Source organism: Thalia democratica, chromosome 1, assembly GCF_965202585.1.
Source record: "Thalia democratica chromosome 1, ktThaDemo2.hap1.1, whole genome shotgun sequence".
Taxonomy (NCBI): domain Eukaryota; kingdom Metazoa; phylum Chordata; class Thaliacea; order Salpida; family Salpidae; genus Thalia; species Thalia democratica.
In genome coordinates, this window is record NC_139165.1 from 25,799,372 (window position 1) to 25,819,691 (window position 20,320).

Here is a 20,320-nt window from a genome sequence, read left to right on the forward strand (position 1 = left end):
TTTATGATGACAATCGATAACCACTAAGAAACAATTATGTACTTTTTCAGAATACAGATAGTCATCTGATTAAAAAAAAAAATTTTTCAATAGTTTTTTCATTAAATTAAAAATTTATCCAACTATAAAAAAGTCTATTTGCATAACCTATAATTGAATTATAAGAAAACTGTGCATTTTTACTAAATAGCAATTTTCAATAGTTCAAAAATAAAGTTGTTCTATGTATATCACTTATAAACATTTGTTTTCCAAATTAACTGATTACTTCAAAAGAATTTTTTTTTAAATACGCAAAAAAGTTTAAACTTTTACATTCTTACATCATAACACTTCTTTAAATCAAAGGTAACTTGTCAATTAAAACCTTATGATTGTCAAGTAGCTAATAGTTATGTGTTAAACTATAGCAATTACAATGATTTCAGACATGTAGACTTGATATTGACTTATCTACTGGATATAATAACAATATTTCAAATTGTTATAAAAGTAATAATCAAAGCATATGTTGTTGACCTTCTATAAATATAAAATCGTTAAAATAAATTTAACTTTTAAATTTTGACCAATTTTATGCAAAACAAGATAATTTTCTAAAGATTAAAATATCATTTGAACATTGAAAAAAATTATCATGTCAACACATCTATTAAATTTGTTAAGTACTTTGAGTATGTTTAGTCTATAGGGGAAATAAATTAGAAAGCAGTGTTTTATACATAAGACTCTTTGAAATGCTATTAATAAATTAAGTTTATAAAACAGTCTGGTAATAAACAGTGTGTTGCAGGTTGTCATGGCAACTGGTCGGTCACCATGCGACACCAAGCGACCGTGGTAGTGACAGTCCCACACGTTTCCCCTGATTATCCGACTTCCGTTCTTGTCCATTCTCTTCACGTAGAAGTTGGGGGACAGCAGTTGTGAGTTGGGCCTAAGGTCGAACAGGTAAGACTGGCCAAGACCAAGCACTCGATAGTGGACAACTTTGTAAGTTTTGCGGCTTATTTCTTCATTCAAGCTGCTATGGTGTCGTTTTGGTATCTAATGGTCAATCTGTTGATGATTGAAACTTCTATCCGTGTTTTACAGCGTCACAATTTCAAAACCTGCGAACTTTTTTAAAGTTACTCATTTTTACTATCGCTTTGTTTGCAGCTATTGATATTTGACCCAATGAATAGTTGATATATATCGCCAAATTACTAGTAAATACCCGTTAAGTTTTTTGCACTTTACAATTTATTGCCCCCTAGTAGCCAGAGTTACCTCTAAGAGAGGATATTTTGTCCACTTTGGAAAGCCATGGTTTAAAACAATTAAGAAGTAAATTTAGAGTAAATTTTGGAATATTTTAAATGTTTATGCACATTTTTGTAAACATCTTTTATAAAGTGACATATAAAAGTGAACACTTTAATAATTACTAGTTAAAGTAGATCAAAACTTTTAAGAAATAATGTTTAAATTTTTTTATATCTCTACTCGGACACTACATAGCTGCTAAAATAATGGTTTATCTTATTTTTCAACAACTTTTTGACAAGTTAAATAAAACTGCACGAAAAATTGTAAGTTTCGAGTTTTAAACTTGTAAATTCTTGGAAATGCACAAAAAAATTTACTGTAAGCTAAAATCGTGATAATTACTGCAAAACAGAAAATGTTAATGAAGCTGAAAACTTGTTACAATTATGTCATAGTTAAATTAGCGGAATTAAAAACCTCCGGAAAAAAAACAAACTTGTTTAAAACCGGAAATTCAAACCCAAATCAAAATATAATCAGATGAGAAAATCTGCTGAAATTAAAAGTCACGTGAAAGAGATTGCCGAAATCAAAGCAAATTCATTGACAAGCATAATTTTTGCACCGGTTAAACTGAATAAACTTTTTCTTAACATTATGATTGGATTAACAGAGTAATAATGCATGCTTGCAGCGAGACTTACTCAAAAATTAATGCTAATTTCAAAGTGTTTTCTTTGCACCGGTTAGTCTAATCGAATTTCTCTCTTAGTCTTTGTGAAGTATTGCAGCAGTAAAAAATGATTGCAGCAAGTTTAAAGCTTAAATGCTTAAAATGTATAATATGCTTATATGGTAACATGACAATTCAAATTCGGACAATTCAAAACGGTAAAAAAATATTTAAAAGACGATATCTAAAGAAAGCAATATAAATTTAAAAAATTAAAAATTCATATAAAGATCTTATTGAAATCTACAAGCCCTGTTTTTAATTTTAGCAAAATATTAAATACTTTTTATGATTTTTAAAAGTTACTAAAATTAATTAAATTTTTTACTTTATTTAAGCCATGTCTCAAAAAATATTTAATGTTTTACAAAAGAAAATAGCGGCTTTATTCTATATTATTTTTATATTTGATAACAAACACTACTGTTTTAGTTGTGGCCCTTTCTTTTTTTTTTTTTTTCAAGATTTTGAGTTGTCTGAATTTGAGTAGTGTTGCACCTTGCTTAGAAATTGGTTAAACATCTATTACATAAACTTAATTAAATGCTGATATCAAACAGAACAAACATAACTAGAAAGTTAACGGTAAGTACGAAATAATACTTTGTAAGACAATTTATAAACTTTAAAAACAAATATGTCTATAAAATTAATAGCTCAGTTTTGAAACAGTGTTTAATTTAAAATCCTTGTTGTTAACAAAATTTTATTAATTTAGTTTGTGATAATTACAATTAAGCATTTACGTAAAGTAATAGGTTTAAGTTAAAAAATTGAATAAACAACTAAACTATATAACTTTAGCAACTATGTTAAACTTTTATTTAATAATTATTATTTTAAGAAAAATAATAAGTAACTTTAAAGAATAAAAGAAAGAAACATTCATCAATTTAATCTTCTTCATTCAATTTTTTATTTTACTGTTAAAATTATTAGTTAAAAAAAAATTATACAATGTTATTTCCGAATAGACAGAAATTTTACTCATAAATTAGGTTGAACACGTAAAAATATTTAGCTAACAAATTTTAAAGCTTAAATTAAATAATGTTACACACTTGCAAACGTATTTAAAATTATGATAATAAAAAAACTTATTTAATTTGATTTTTGTTACTCATACTATTACCTAGCTATCATATGATGGTTTAAAATAAATTTGATATTCTGTTTTCATACATAGGTAGAAAAACAATGATTTAGAATTTAAGCCTAATTACTACTTTTTTGCTATATATAAAACTTCCCGCGCAAAAAATTTGTTGATAAATTACTAAAGTTTTAACAAACAAAACTTTTGCACTTTTCTAATCTCTCAAATTTAATGCGTCTCGTATTTCATATAACTTTCATAATTTCACTAAGGTTCTAAACTCGTTATTTAGTTATTTTTCGGTTATTTAAAAAAAATCTCTTGACAACTATTTCAAATTAAATGATTTTTGTATATATGAAAAACAAAATTTTTGATTTTTTTTTTTTAAATGAATTATAACATTTGCATAAACATTAAAATGAATTTAACATAATAATATGTGTAGTGTACAACACAAACTATACTTATTAATGAATATTAGTTTTTAATTAGCTCTGACAATTTATAGTTTAAGTGTTTTTTTGATTTACTTTTTATAGAACTTTATATTTAAACAAAACTTTAACTGATTAATTAACATTATAACGAGCTAAATAAAAACGATAGTTAAATTTTCTACAATCTTAAATAAAACAAATTACAAAATGTAAATTGAAAAAGCAATATTGCTAATAAAATTAATGAAGTCATGAACTTTAATTAAAAGTACATTACATCATTTGTCAAATATAGAAATCTTAATAATAGGGAAAGTGTAAAACCACAATTTTGTGGAAAAATGATTTATTTGATTTGCTTTGATTGATGCATGACTTAAATAGGAAGTAAAACTTAAACTTTATTACTTTATTTGCCGATATAACTGAATAATCGTAATTAAAAACAAAAACAGTTTTTATGTATATTTCATACGAATTATTTTATACTTGAATTGTTTTCATCAGATCTAACCTTATTGTGGTATATTTCCTATTAAAACAAAACAAGTAAAAGTGATTTTCTTATCCGTAATAAACAGTTCTTTAATAGTTTTTTTTAAGTTCAGCAAGTTTAATCAACTTTAGCAATTGTTTACAATTATTACAAACATTTCTATTTTTGTAATAACTAGGTTTTTATAAAACTTTTTATACAATATGATAGACTGAAATATGATAACAGGTTTTTTTTTTTGGTTTTTTTTTAAACTTATAAAAAGATCTTTTTAAAGAACAACCTAAAAAAAATAATTTACCTTGATATTTGAAGAAATACTACAATAATTTTATTTACTACTGAAGTTTACTGCTTATGATAAAATAATTAGAACACTTTAAAGCTGTTATCTTAAATATCTTATATTAAATTTAAAAAATAAGCTTAACTAAGTTCATAATTACATATTTTTTTGCAAAGCTTAATTTTGAATTTCTAAGTAAACACTGAATGATCTATAATTTAAAAAAATCTTTGCTGCATCATAACATTTTAAAATAAATATAATTAATAAAATGTTTCATTAATAAGAAGAAATGGTTTAAGAAATAGTCATTCAAAAAACAACGCACTGTTCAAAATTTAAAACCTTGTTATTATAACCTACATTAGAATTTTTCTACTTTGCCTTTGATACATGACTTACTAAATATTAGTATTTTGTCTTATAGGTAGACTAAATGTTTTTATTATTATTTGTAACAAGTTTTTTAATTGAATATTACTCAGCAGAAAATAAGTTAAAAATTTTTTCCAAAAGAAATTTTTTTTTTAAATTTAAAATGAAAATTTTAAAGTTTCATAGTAAAAAAAATTGTTTGTTTAAGTTTCATAGATTTTGACCATTGAGTTGTAGTTTAAAGATATCCTAGTATTACTTTCACCATATTTTTTCTAAACTTAATGTTAGCTTTGTACTTTTGTTAACTGATTTTCATAAAAGCAAACATTTTTAAAAGTTTTAAGTATTAAATTTTTCACAAAAAAAAATTTGAAAATCACTAAATAATAAGTATTTGTTAAAAAACTTACCCATTGAAAGTTTAATTGTCACGGATAACACAAAAAAGCATATAGTTTTACTTTCATCTAACCACCTTATATGCTAAGTACGCTTAATAGCGCAATTAGATTAAGTAATGATATTGTAATAATAACAAATTGAGCATACTAAACATGAATTTCTCCCCTAAACAGCATATAATTTGTATATCAAAGTATAACAGCAAAAATTAAATGATATAAACTATTATGTACTTAAATAAATTTTTATAAACTCAACTATATTTGTACTATGACATTTTATGTTAGAATCTACAAAACCTAGATTGATAATATTTGATAATTAATGGCAGATGATTAAGTTAAACTTTCAAACTTATTATTTACTATAGTTTATAATTTGTTAAAAACATCAAATCTAATGAGTATTATCATCAGTATTAAGTTAAAATAAAAGTAACGGTAATTTATTTTTTAGATTTAAGATGTATAATTAGATACTTGAGCTTAACCTAGTTTAAATTTAAATCATTTAATTTTAAAGTTATGTACTTATTCATTAAACATATTGAGTAGTGTAAGCAATTGAAACTTAAGAGTAAAATTTTCAAAAACTAGAGTGTGCTTTTCTGCCTAGTTATAGTTTATACTAATATAAAAGTAATAAAATTTTTTAATTAAGTATGAAGTAATTATAGCATATAAAAGTTTTTTTTCAATAATCCAATTATTTTAATCAAAGCTTTTTAAAAGCCTAAAGTCAAACACAAAAACATAAAAAGTAAATTTTTAAAAGTTTAGCTATAATTAAACAATAAAGTTTGCTTTTCTCAATCGTTTTTAACACAGTTACTTTTTAGTGTTCGACAAATTAGGAAAAGTTGATAGAATAGGCTGAAAGATACTTTTTCTGTAAGTTTAGTACAATGAATATTAAATAATAAATTCTTATAAATTTGTTACATACGCTAAAATTACTTCATAATACTTTAAACGTTGTTTTATAGATAATTTTACTTAATAGTCGCTTGAAAAGATTTATTGTAGCAACCTTTAGGACGTTTAAGGTTTATATAGATTTAAATCTCAAAATAAAAACGTTTAACTATCGATTTCAAAATCAGTATACCTTTTTTTTTAATTTTTAAAACAATTTAAGGTAAAAACAAGCTAAATGCTTCTAGACTTTAAATTACTTTTCGTGTGAAAGTAGTATGATGAATACGAAAAAAGAATTTTTACTAATATTTACAAATGCTAAATTACTCTTTAATACTTTAAATGTTGTGTGGTAGATAATTTAACTTAATAGTTGCGTGGTAACGATTTTTGTATTTAGTTGCTATGACTTTTAAGACATATCTCAACTTTAAATGAAAATCAAGCACAAAACATAAAGTGTTTATTTTCAAAACTTGAGATCTAATTAAACAATAAAGTTTGCCTCTCTCAACCTTCCTTAACGTGGCTAAATTTTGATTTTCAACAAGTAAAAAAAGTTAATTGGCTTAAAAAAACTTTTTTTGTAATTTTAGTAAGATAATTATTAAATAAAAAATTTCTATAAATTTTTTACATATGGTAAAATGTTCCATAATACTTAAAAATGTTATATGGTAGATTATTTAACTTATTAGTTTCATGGCTATACTTTTTGTATTTAGTTGCTAAGAGTAATAAAACTTTAGAGCTTTAAAGATGAAATTAAAAAAGCTTTTCTATCGAACTAATAATAATTTTATAATTTCAAATTGTTTTAAACAACTTATTTTAAAAACAAGCAAATCAATTTTAGACTAAAAATTACGTTTTGTTTAAATTTAGTAAGATATCCATTAAATAATAAACTTGTTAATCTTAAATATATGCTAAACTACTCTATAATACTTTTAATTTATGTGGTAAGTAATTTAACTTAATAGTCGCGTGGAAATACTTTTCGTATTAAATTGCTACAACTATTAAGATTTATGGAGCTTATAGATGAAAACAAAAAAGTTAACAATCAAATGACAATTTTTTTAATCAAAATCTTTAAAATTTATAATTGTCAAGATAGCGAAAACTTAGTTTTTTTTCAATAGTAAAATATTAACAATAACATTTTTTTATTTCCCCTTTAAATATATATATGTACATTAAACGCACGTGAATATGTAGATATATAACAAGTTTTTAATTTTGCTAAATATATTTAAAACTTTTTCAAACAACTTTAGTACAAAGATATTATGTTATTGTTCAAATCGAATTTTTCTTTTTTTTTGTAAACGTTTACATAAATAAGTATTTTAACAAACCACTGAAGCCTAGCTTTTTCTATAATTCATATTTAATAAACTTCAATCAATTAAAAAAATTTTTAGGTATATAATTTTGAGAAACTTTGCTTGATTCCAGAACTAATAAAAATAAACAATTTCTCGTTCAACAGACTAAGTTTTCTTAACTTTTTTTCTTGCTTAGTTTTAGTTTTTTTAAGTGTTAGTTTATTAACATTAATAAATCAAAATTGTATTCTAATGTAATATAAAGCTCTATAGATTGTAAAAAATGCTTATTAAAAAGAAAAACCATAACTAAATACGCAAATATCTGGAAATAGGGAAATAACCCAAGTAAGAAAATGTTAGCTCAGTTTTAGTCGTTAATAAAAGCTTAATTTTAATAGCTCAGTAAAACTATTTCACAATCAACCTAAATTTAGAATTTTTAAACAATTCAAAATAGATAACGAGCGTTGTTAATATTTTTAAAATTTATTTTATTAAAAGTTTAAAATTTATTAATAAAAACATTATGTATAAGTTAATAGCATTTAACTTCGTATTTTTTACTGCAATTAGCTGTGAGTGCAGCATTTATTTCTTTTATTTCAATTTTCCTTGCCCCGGCTGGAATGTGAACAACTTTGTAGTACCCTGCATTCATTGTTAACAGTGAGAAAATAATTAGGAAACAAATGTACTACAAACTCAAAAAATTTTTGAAAGCCGGCTGATGTTACATAACCTTTTGTTTTTTAACTTTGGTCTTATTTTATTTTTATATATAACTTGTTTGTCGATAATAAACTATTGTTAGTATGCTTTTAACTGGGAAAACACAAAATAAAAGAGCAGATCTATTGTTTCATGTTTAAACAGTAATTAAAAAGTTCGTTCAATGCAAAAATTAAAAAAATACTTAAATGTTTGAATTTTGCAATCAAACTTTTTGATTTAGGAAAAGATTTTTTATGTTTAAACTTAAGTGTTTGAAATTTATAACTAGATTTTTGGTTTAGGGTTATATTTTTCAGGGTCAACTTAAAATTTGATCGTACCAATTTCAAACGAAACTTTGTCGAAAAAATACATTTAAAATTCTTAAAAAAAATTCAAACAAACCGCTATTAACGACTTTTCTATCGTATACACCACTTATTATTTGACATGTAGAATTGTCACCATTACATACTCTACATGCGTCTATTGTCGCGTTTGAATTTATTTTATTGTCACATCCTACTCTCTATAACAAATAAAGCATACTATCAATCAATAAGAATAAAAATAAAAAAATGTAACAAAAACATAAAGCATATATATTTTGTACTTTAACTTCACGAGTGAGTTCATAATATAAAATTCTACCCTAATCCAGTTAAAAGTATAAGCAGTGGTGATAACCACACAATTAATTTTCAATTAGGCATAAAGTTTCGGAACTAACCTTTCTTATTTTGAAACAAATTTAATGTGAATGTTAAACATACCAACAATATGAGTTTACAATAATTAGATTTGTAACCTCTATAATAATCTGACTACTTTGAAAATAACATTCAGTTAGTTATTAAAAGATATAAAAAATTAACATTAGTTACTTTAACAAACTACTTTTAAATTTAAAAAACATTAACAGAATGATAAAAAGTAGGGTTAAAATATATTTACTTTCATTTTATTTTGATACTTTAAACTACTCAAAAATTTTAAAATAAATAACTTCTAGAAAACCATTTAAACTGACCATGCATTTACCCTGAATACATAACATATTTTTATCTTCAGTACAAGGTGTTCCATCTATAACTTGATCAGCTGACATATCGAAAAATCCGAATCCTTCAGCTTTACATAATAATTCGCATTGTCCTCGATCTAAAGATAAAAGTTGTACCTGTTTAGTTTTAACTATTTAGACAAAACTTAAAAAGCTATTGATCTACTTAGTTAAGCTTAAGTATAAACATTTTTACAACTGAATTAATACAAAAGTAATAATCTGTATTTATGAAAATTTCATAAGATTCACAAAAACTTAAGGTAAATATTTTAGTTTTTTTTATTATATAAATACTTTTAGACTCTTCACTTACCAAAAGTAGTGAATTTAGTGAAAGGTATCCATTTGTAACAAGATCTTCTGTAAGGTTTTGAATCAAATTTTGAACGTTGTTGCTCTCTGAATGTCTTTGTTGAAGGCTCACAATCCTGAATTTTAAAAGGTTATTAAACTAATAATTGAAATAACTCATGGCAATATCCTACAAACTAAAAAGAAATAATATTACAAAGTTGTAGATAAGAACTCAGCAGTTAGAAAAAAACCTCTGGGCTGCAAATTTCGTACTGTTTGTCTTCGCCATTGCAGGGAATTCCCCCAAATCGAGGCTTGGGGCTGTCACATTGCCGAACTCTCCATCGGACACCGCGGCCACAAGTCGTCAAGCAAGATGACCAATTATCAAATTTGCTCCACCCTCCGTTTATTCTATTTGGGACTTCCCCTAATGTGACACATTCGCCTCGTCTGCACCACTGTTATTAAAATGTTTTGTTGATAAACAGAATTTAATTTTTTATTATAAGTTACTGAATAAATTATTATAACTTTTACTTTCCTAGTTATTTTACTTGAATTAAAAAAATAATTAAATAATAAGAAAAAATCAATTTATGTTAAAATTTGGATGGTTTCTGTAAATGTTTTATGTTTATTCAAAGATAGCATGCAGTTAAGTTTTGTTATATATACATATATATCTATATATACATCAACTACTAACAAGATTGTGTCCACATTTAGTACCTTCTGCAGCTGGCATATATTTTGTTTCACAAATTTCTCCCCTTCCACACCATAAAGTCTTACATATTCCTTCCTAAGTAGAAATATTATTCTATAAGTTTAATTAGGTAAAATGTATATACATATGGTAAAATATATAGTATGGTTTACAGAAAATAAGAACATTGTAAATAATTTTCTTTTGAAGTATAACTTTTTGTTTTAGCTTGTAAATCAATAGTATTAAGAATAGTTTAGACTATGTGCTTAATAAACAGCAAATGAAGTTGTATGTTAGCTTTGTAATGCTGATCAACTAACTCTTAGCAAAAATAAATAAAATAAATCAGATCGAACGAAAAGTAAACTAAAGTATCAAATATCAACTTAGTTTAAAAAGCTGTGCAAATATTTTACATCTACAAAGACTTGCCGGCTTTATTGTTTGTTTTTCATTAGTTGGCATGTTATAAGTAGATAACTTTTCTCTCTTTTATCAATTAGGAACATGCATTGCTTGTTATTAAGTTTGTTTTAATATGAAACCGCTGATAAAACTATCTTGATAGTTGTTTTAATCAGTTTTTATAGGTCAGTAAATGTTAAGCTCTGGTTTAAACCAGGTTGTATTTTTTTTAACATGTTTAGCTGCAGTACAATAGTTTAACTATTTTTACATTAAAAGCAATTAGCGATTGAAAATTAATCAGCTGGAATTAGTTTACTATTTTTACGATCTACGACGGCTTTAATTACTGTTTTAAAATATTTTCAAAACCAGCTAATTACCTATGGTAGCATAAAAACAACAAAATTTGATATTTAAAAGAGTTGCAAAACAAGTCAATTTGTGTTTTATTAGGCTAGCGTGTGCAAAAACTTGAAAAAAAATTCAACTTTAATATTTTTGTATTGATTTAAAAAAATTTTTTAAAAAGCTACATTCGCAGCTCACTGAAACAATAAAATTTTTGAGAATGTATGTATTAAGCTTGCTTCTACAAATATTTATTTTATAAGTACAAAGTGTTTATACTTTTTGATTGCTTCTTTCTGAAAACTAATGTACATTCGTGTATAGCTTCTCAAAGAAGCATGTAAAAATGTTGACAAGTTAAATTAATTTTACGTTCGCTTGTCTGTTTTGTAACACCTTTTAAAGGCTTAGTAATTTAAAGGCGAGTAATACGTTTTGAAGTATTTTAATTGACTATTACGTTAGAAATAGCGGAAGCATAGATCAAGATCATAAAGAAATCAAGCTATGCTCAAAATTAACGACTAAGCTCAAACGTTTTTTATCATAGTTTGAGTTGACTTGTTTTTAAAAATATTTTTACTTAAACTAACAAGTCCATGATTGTATTTGTGTTTGCAAAGTTGTGTTTTGTTACCAAACTGCCATCTACATTGTTCTTCAGCCAAATAAGTTTGTCCCGGTTGCTGTGACGGATAATCGAAATCAGAAGTTATTTCTGATGGACTGTCGTTCATACAATAACTGTCTGAACTCCTGAAAAAAATATTATATTTATAAAACTAATTTAAAAGAAATTTCTACCTTTTAGTAAGTGATGTTATTTAATGTTTGATAGCAATTTTCAAACTTTTGTCTTATGGTCAATTGGAATTATTTACTTGAGGAAATCTTTTAATGACTCTTTGCTGCATTGGGACCAAGTAAATACCCCATTTAGAGAGTTTAATGTAGGTGACATAATATTTCCTTCGCTCAAATTACACGTATTGCTTTCACCATCATGTCTCATTCCAAGACTGTATGAAATTAAAATGTTAAACTTGTAATTTTTTAGATTAATAGAATTAGTACTTTCTGGTATTTACAACAATATACAACACATACCTATGTCCAGTTTCATGAGCGACAGTAAAAGCAAGTCCAAGACCAATGTCCTCGTTAATTGTACAACTTTCTTTTCTACGACACATACCTCCTACTTGTGCCAGACCTGATAATGAAAACAGTAAATAATAAAATAATTATGACTGAATTATTAGTTAGTAAATGTAGTTTTGTATCTGTCGTAAAGGGTACAACCAGGGACGTAGCTAGCTCAAAAAAGTTACGAATCTGCAAAAACTAAAATATCCTAAATAACACGTCCTAACGGGAACACAACAATTTAAACTACCTCTAATATTATTAAGTTTAATCTGAAAATATGCAGTTATGTTAATACATCAAAAATGAAATGTTGAAGTACGAGTGATAACGGTATACAAGGCAATTTATTTTGCAATTTATATGTCAAAATTATCTCTCAGGAGTGCATAACTAAGCATAAATGGATACTAAAAGCTAAGAAAGCAGAGTCTTTTCAAGCTGAAATAAAAGCAATTTTTTTTCGCACTCAAGTATACGTTTCTGTAGATTTGCAAAAACGTACCAAGTCACGTGCCTGGGTACAACTATTGTTAATTTTTTTATTTAATAATTAAAAAACTTTACATACTGCGATTTAATAACTATTTAGATATTATTAACCTAATGTTGAACATGGTTTGTTCTTGTTAACACAAATATCAATTCCTGTGAGTAAAATTGAATGATCAGCTTTTCTACTGCCAATTTTATCTTGTTGTTTATGCTGCCATTCACAAAAATTAAGCAATGAAGTATCAGCCCTGTGGCTTAATTCCAGTTCCTTAAATATTAATTTAATGTAAAAAATACTTACATAAAAGTACTTTAAAATAAATAAGTATTAACATAAGTCATTAAAAACTTTACATGTATTTTAAAAACCTATTAAAAATAACTAACTGAATCATCTTCCAGTAAAACAATTCCAATAATAATGACGTTAACATCATTTTCTAATGAAGGATCAGAATATAAACTTGACACCTAAAATATTTTTTGACAGTTTATTCAATTAAAAAAAAATCAATAAAAGCCAAATGATTTAAAACAAGTCAAGCTAAAAAAGTGTAAAGAAATACTTTAAAGTTTTTTATAATTATTTTTAAAACAGTAATAGACTTTCTAACTAAACCACAACGTATCAAAAGAATTTAAAACACTTGTTTTAAATTATTCTACAGTTTAAAGAACATTTATGATCTTGCAAAGTATTATAAATTTCATAATCAAATGTTTAACAGTAAATAATTTCCAGGTGTTAAAGCAATAATATCGTTGCCTGATTTAGTTTTTTTAGCATTATAAACATCTAAAACCTACGAAGCTAATTACAAGTCAAAACTTTTAATTACCTTAAAACATTAAAGAATTTTTAACGAATTAGATCCGTTTTATAATAGTTTAAAAAATTATAAAAACACCTATCGCTGTGCAACTTATATTTATGAAAAACTTATATAACTACGAAAACACTAATTATTATTCAGTTTTAACTAGTTCCTAATAGCTTTATGAAACGGTAAAATCGTTATATGTTTACCAAGGATACCCGTAAAATTAATTACCTTTTAAGTTTTCAAAATATCTGTTTTCAGTTGAATGCAACTTAAGTTAGTATAACTTCTTATTTTTTTATCTGCACTTTATGTTTCTGGCGCTACAATTCAGTAGATAAGCGCATTAGTTACCTTAATTCTACGTACTAATATTGCTATTATTTCTAATAAATATCAAAACCCAAACTTGTGATTCCTCTTAGACCTTTTTTAATCTCATTTATAATTAACTTGAACAAAATAGTAAAGTGTTGTAGAATATAGCTGAGTAATTAGTTTTCGGTTAGATAATAACTTAAAAGGGGTAAAAATTTGCTACTGCAAAAAGCAGTCAGGGTATAATTTTCGAAAATATACTAGGAAACTTTAAAGAGAAACATGATTTAATCTTTAGAAATTTAACACCTAATAACTTTTAAAGTTTTAACTATTTCATAAATATTATTATTTAAGTTTGTACGATAAAATATAATAATGTTAAATAATAAGCTAACAACTTATATGTGATTGCATAGAAAGACTTGTTACTATTCTAACCATGTTCATAATAGTTAGTATGTAGATTGTAGTACTCCTTTCATCATTTTTGTGCTTTTCAATAAACTTTTTATCAGCCACCACCAAAGTTTCAATTCTCTTCTTAACTCTTCTCTCGTCTCTCTCATAATACCTCGATCTTTCTCTCGAAATTGACCTGCGAAATCTTCTTTCTGCTTCAATTCTCTCTTCGTTTTCATTTTGATCTTCCTGCAAAGAAGTACGAATTTCACCGTTTGACAGGATAGTCAGTGTCTTGTTCTCTATATTTTCACTGATTTCTACTGGATCTGTTGTATAATAAAATGCGTTATTTATTGGTACAGTTTGACTTAACTTGTTTATTCTTCATAAACTGTCGAAATAAGCAAAATAACTGTTGGTTTATCTAAAAAGCTAATGTAGTAGATAAAGAAAATAATTAAGCTTATTGTTTAGTAACAATTAAGATAAGCTCTCTTTACTTATGTAGATGTCTTCTGATTAAAATTTTAGTTTTTAAACAAACATACTAGCTTTAAAACAAACAAAATAGAAGTTTTCGATCAAATTATGAAAATATAAGTAGAAAAAATAACTTTATTTCATAAAAAATTTAAATGATGAAACTTAACAAGAAAACTTTTAATTTGATTTCATATCACAAGCAACTTAGCTCAGTAAAATCGACTTATCATTGTTTAGAATAGAAACGTTATTTTCTCTTCATTTGCTTATATAAACTACTAATGCCAAGTTCACAATTAACAATGGAAAAATGCTTGTTGGGTAGTTTTAACTACATTTGAGACCCCTTTGTTTTTGTTGTTTATGTTGCAAAAACTCCTACTAACATGAAGTTGTTTAAACAATTATTCACAACACCAACAAATACACAAAAGACGTTATGCTTTACTAGACAGAAGTACATAAGTGACATCTTAAACAATGGAATTTAAAAAACATTCTAGTAATGGAGTACTTGTTTCAAATTGTAAGTTTTATTGTAAAATACTTTTAGTGTCCAACTTTGAAAGTTGTTAAGTGATAAACATGTCTAATAGGCCAAATAGTGGCTTTTTAAAGCTTTCTATGTAGCTTCATAATCACGTCATTGATTTTTTTCGGAAAGATTTTAAAGCATGTTGTAAGTAGAAGGTAAAGCTAATTATAAATTTATATTTTATAACTCTAACTAAAATCAAACATCAACTTTTAACCATCAAATTCAAAACGGTGACTTTATTGCAGAACGAGTTAATTAAAAACTTGTTTTTTGAAAGGTTAATTTAGAACAAATAATTAAAAGCTTGTCTGTTAACCACAAAACTAAACACACGCCGACTTTTACACGAAAACGTTTTAGTTATGACGTCATAAGCTTACGTCTTCTTCCCTTGCCACAGTACTGTATTTTTTCTTCTTTTTTGCCTCCTTGACGTTGATGCACGTGATCGTGACGTTTCTTGTAGATGACGTGAGGATCTGATTCAAACTTTTGACGTTCATCCTCACTTATATGACTATCGTCTACCGGTTCTATTATGATGTCATTATCGTTTGTTCGCATCAAGCCCGTAACAACTTAGCTGATTAAAATCGACTTATCATTGTTTAGGTTGAATAGGATATTTTCTTTTCATCTGCTGATATAAACTACTGATTTTAAGTTCACAATTAACAATAGAAAAATTCTTTCTGGTTCGTTTCAACGACACTTGAGCCCACTTGGTTTTTGTTGTTTATGCTGCAGAAACTTCTACTCACATGAAATTGTATAAACAATTATTCACCATAACAACAAACACACAAAAGAATTTATGCTTTACTAGACAAAAGTACATAAGTGACATCTGTAAACAATGGAATTTTGAAAACTTTCTGATAATGGAGTATTTTGTACATATTGAAAGTCTAATTGTAAAATACATCTAGTGTTTAATTTTTAAAGTTGTTAAGTGATAAAAATGTCAAATAGGCCAAAAAGCGGCTTTCTGAAGCTTTCTTTACAGCTTCATTATTACGTCATTGATTTTTTCCGAAAAGATTTTAAAGCATGTTGTAACTAGAAGGAGAAAGCTAATAATAAATTTAACATTTTATAACTCTAAATAAATTATGCACGAACTTTTAAACACAAAATTCTAAATTTAAACCACCAAATTTACGGTGACTTTATAACAGAGTAAAGTACTTTAAACTTTATATTTTGTATGCACACTTGTTAGTTATTTAGAGCAAACAATTTAAAGGTTTTTAATTAACCATAACACTAAAAGCATGCCGACTTTTTCACAAAACATATCAATTATGACGCCATAAAATTACGCCTTCTTCCCTTGCCACAGTTCTGTAGTTTTTCTTCTTTTTTGCCACCTTGACTTTGATGCACGTGATTGTGACGTTTCTTGTAGATGACATGAGGATCTCATTCGAACTTATGACGTTCATCCTCACTTATATGGCTATCTTCTATCGGTTCTATTATGATGTCATAATCGTTTGTTCGCATTAAAACCGTCTATAAAAAGATGGCTTGTAGTAATTAAAACTAGAAAAAAGCTAATGAAAATAGTTATAGAAGTTTTATGAATAAATGGTAATATACAAATAACTTTTTTAATTATAAATAAGTTCAAAAAACAATAAAAAACTTCATCTAGAATATTAAAATAACAAAGTTTTAGCTGGTATATAGTACAAAATAAGTTGTAGTTTCTATTCGAAAAACAAGTTTTTGTGTCAAGTTTATTGTTTATTACAAAGTTGTGTCGAGTGATCATTATAGAAGCACTCATCTGCTAAGGTTATTGCAGCATTTTTACGTCATAATAGTCATTGAATGGCAATGAGTTCAACATGTTAAAGAATTGTAAACAAGTTTACTATAAACTAAGATTATGGCTGCATTCTAAATTAGTTAACTATTTATTAAACATTTTCAATAAAAATAAGTTATTTTAAGTTTCACAAAATTTAGACAAACTTTATGTAAAACTAGGTTTTGAAAAAAAAAATGTCCATAAATGTACTTATATAAAAATTTGTAGGTTTGAAAATCGTAAAGACTTGAATTGTTCACGTTTTGATCTAATTTCAAAAATGTAAATTTGTTTTATTCAAACTATTTTATTATTTTTAAATATGTTTGATGCTAAAATTTTTACGCAAAATTTAATTATTTTCGTTTTATTTTCTTTTGATATCACTTAAAGAAATATCATGGTATTCTTTTCTTTTTATTTTAAAATATTTAAGCTTTTACGCAAGATAAATTCTTTAAAATTTATTTTCGTCAAAAGCTAAATTTTAACTACGTTTTAAATGTTTATGTACTCAAAGTATTTTAGTTTACTTTACATAGAAGACAAAATTGTTTTTAAACAACAAAATTATTTTGTTTTAAAAAATACAATTGAAATATTCTAGCATTCAACAAACGTAAATGTGACAAATAATCTTGCAGTGTATTTTATAATTGGATAATAAAATTGAAATTTGTCAGATTTTCTGTTAAAATTACAGACTAACCCGTCAAAATGACCTAATTTTATATCAGACGCGACTTTTTGTTAATAATTTTATCAAAAATAAGCATGATTTTGTTCACAGGTGCTATAACAGCTTCTTTAATTACATTTTTTTGTAAATATAAAATACAAACGTAACCATAGCAGGCTGACTGTGCATCAAGAAATGCAATAGAATAAAACAGATTATTCGAAAAGAAAATAAAAACAAACATAAATTTTGAACAAAAATAAAATAAAAAGTTCAACACTACATTAGGATCACTTAAAAAATATTTTTAAACTAATTCAATCATATAACCAAAAAAATGTCAATAGACTAATCACGTAATAGTAATTAGTAAACGAGAACATGTGATAATGGTGAAATTGACCACGTGAGTAGCCATTAGGAATTCCAACAAATATAAAGACAAACTTATTAGTTTCCTATTGAGTTGTACGAAAGAAAACACAAACAGCAAGTCTGGTTGCTTTTGAACGTCGGCGACATCAAACAAAATTTCAATAAAAATATTTCTAATTGTTCTTTTGTAATAAGTTTATAGCGAAATACTTTTGTTATATTGTTAACTTCGTAGCATTGGTCTAAATTTTACTGTTTGTAATTTTATAAATTATTTTGTGTTTAGGTTCTTTTAGATGCCAAATTAGTGATGTATTTTAAGTTTTAAGTTTTTTCACTTAAAGTTTGTTTTTATCTAATGACAATCAATAACCAGAAGAAAACAATTATCTAAATATTTGCAGACAGATAGTCATCTATATAACACAAGACAACTAATTACTTTAATAGATTAGAGCTCCTTGCATTAGGTATAAACTTCCGAAACTAAAATAGTTTTACTTGTAATGAAAACTTTAAAATACATTCTTTTATAAGAAGCACTTTAAAAAATATAACAAACAAATTTTAGCTATATATAACAGTTACTAGAATTTGGAAGACTTTGTTACTAGAATTCCGACTACTTCAAAGGAAATTCTTTGTAATTACACGAAGTAGTTTAAACTTTTACACACTTACATCATTACACTTCTTTAAATCAAAGGTAACTTGTCAATTAAAACCTCATGACTGTCAAATAGGTAATAGTTACTTTGTAGACTGCGGCAATTACAACATTTTGAAAAATTAAGGCTTTAAAACAAGTTTATGTTTACTGGTTCTCATTATAGAGTTTTGTCGTGTTATAAAACAAATTTATTAAAACCTATAAGTTATTTTAAGTTGATAGATTTTAAAGTAGTATAGTTAATAACAAAAACAAGTAAGTTTATAGAACTTTTACGCATATGAAGTACTGTTTAGGCCAGTTTTAAAACAACTTAACCATTTTTTATAAATTTAAAAAAACGCGAAAAATAAGGTTCATATGTGCACACTTTTGAAATCATAGAACATAAAAGAAAAGTTTATAAAACAAACTGCAGTCTTTTGTACGTACCTTATAAACATACAGCTACTTAACATTATTTAAACAGTTTTTATTTAATAATTTATAGGTTCAATGTTTTGGATAAAAACCGCAACAAATAAATTGTAAGTTTTGAACATTAAATGTGTAAATTCTTGGAAATGAAACGGCAAAGTTTATTGTAAGCTAAAATCGTGATAATGAACAAAGTTTGTTTAGGTTAAGCAGAAAACGTTTTACGATTATGTCATAGTTAAATCGGCGGAATTAAATACCTCCGGCAAAAAAATTACAACCTGTATAAAACCGGATTTTCAAACCCATATCAAAATTTAATCTAATTAGATTAAATCTATTTTTCTAATAGTCACAAGAACATTTTTGCTGAGTTTTTTTAACATATTTTCTGCACCGGTATGTATGAGGTTTTTTTATGCAAAATAATTGCAGCTTATTGATTGCAGCAATCAAAAGTTTTTTGCAGCAATTTTGCAGCTTTTATGTTTGAATCTAAAATTTAAGCTAGTATGTAAAAGTAACTTCCTCTCTTATAGTTTTATAAAAGTTAGTTATTTTAATTAAAACAAAACAACAGTAACAATACCTTAACAAAATAAATAAACTAAGTTATTGTATAAAAGCAACAATCGATGTAATTAAAGTTGGATATAATTATTAAATAATATTGCACTAGTTATTTTAGTTAATAAAAGTGATACAAACAACAAAGCTATGTAAACTATTATATACAACTTATTGTATGTATTTATCTATTAAATGTTAAACTAAAACTTTTTTTTTTTGATTGTTGATCAGTTTTGAAAATTTGTTTGTACCTGCAATTAAACAACACAAATAAGAACCCTTGTAGGTGTTGATTTAGTTTGAGTTTTTTTTACAAGCGTAGATTTTGTTTTGTAATAGTGTTAAGGCTATAAACTCTATTTGTAAATATTTTTTTTAGAAATTTTAATATTAAAAAAAAAAAAAAACTAATTTTAATTTCTTTCTTTTAAAACGTAATCTAACAAAAAATGTATAGAGTTATAACGAAATTTAGTCTACAGTTTAGTTTAATTAATCTTGCTTTAACAAACCTCAAAAGTATAACTTCAAACTAAATACTTTTGCTGATCTTTTGTAAGTGATTACACAAGTAACCAAAAAGCGTGAATATTCTTAGAAAGTTAAATACATGTTTGTATAAAATAACATGTCTTTTTGCTTTCAACATCATTTAGAGTTTACTTTCAGTTTTTTATCAAAGTTGTTTTAATTTTCCCGCGCAATTGTTAACGTA

General features: G+C 25.3%; 1 pseudogene; it reads right to left on the bottom strand.

Annotated features, from left to right (window-relative positions):
• LOC145834780 (A disintegrin and metalloproteinase with thrombospondin motifs 18-like) overlaps window positions 1-16,523 on the bottom strand; it is a 63,000-nt pseudogene extending 46,477 nt beyond the window's left edge.
• Window positions 16,524-20,320: the final 3,797 nt, after the last annotated feature.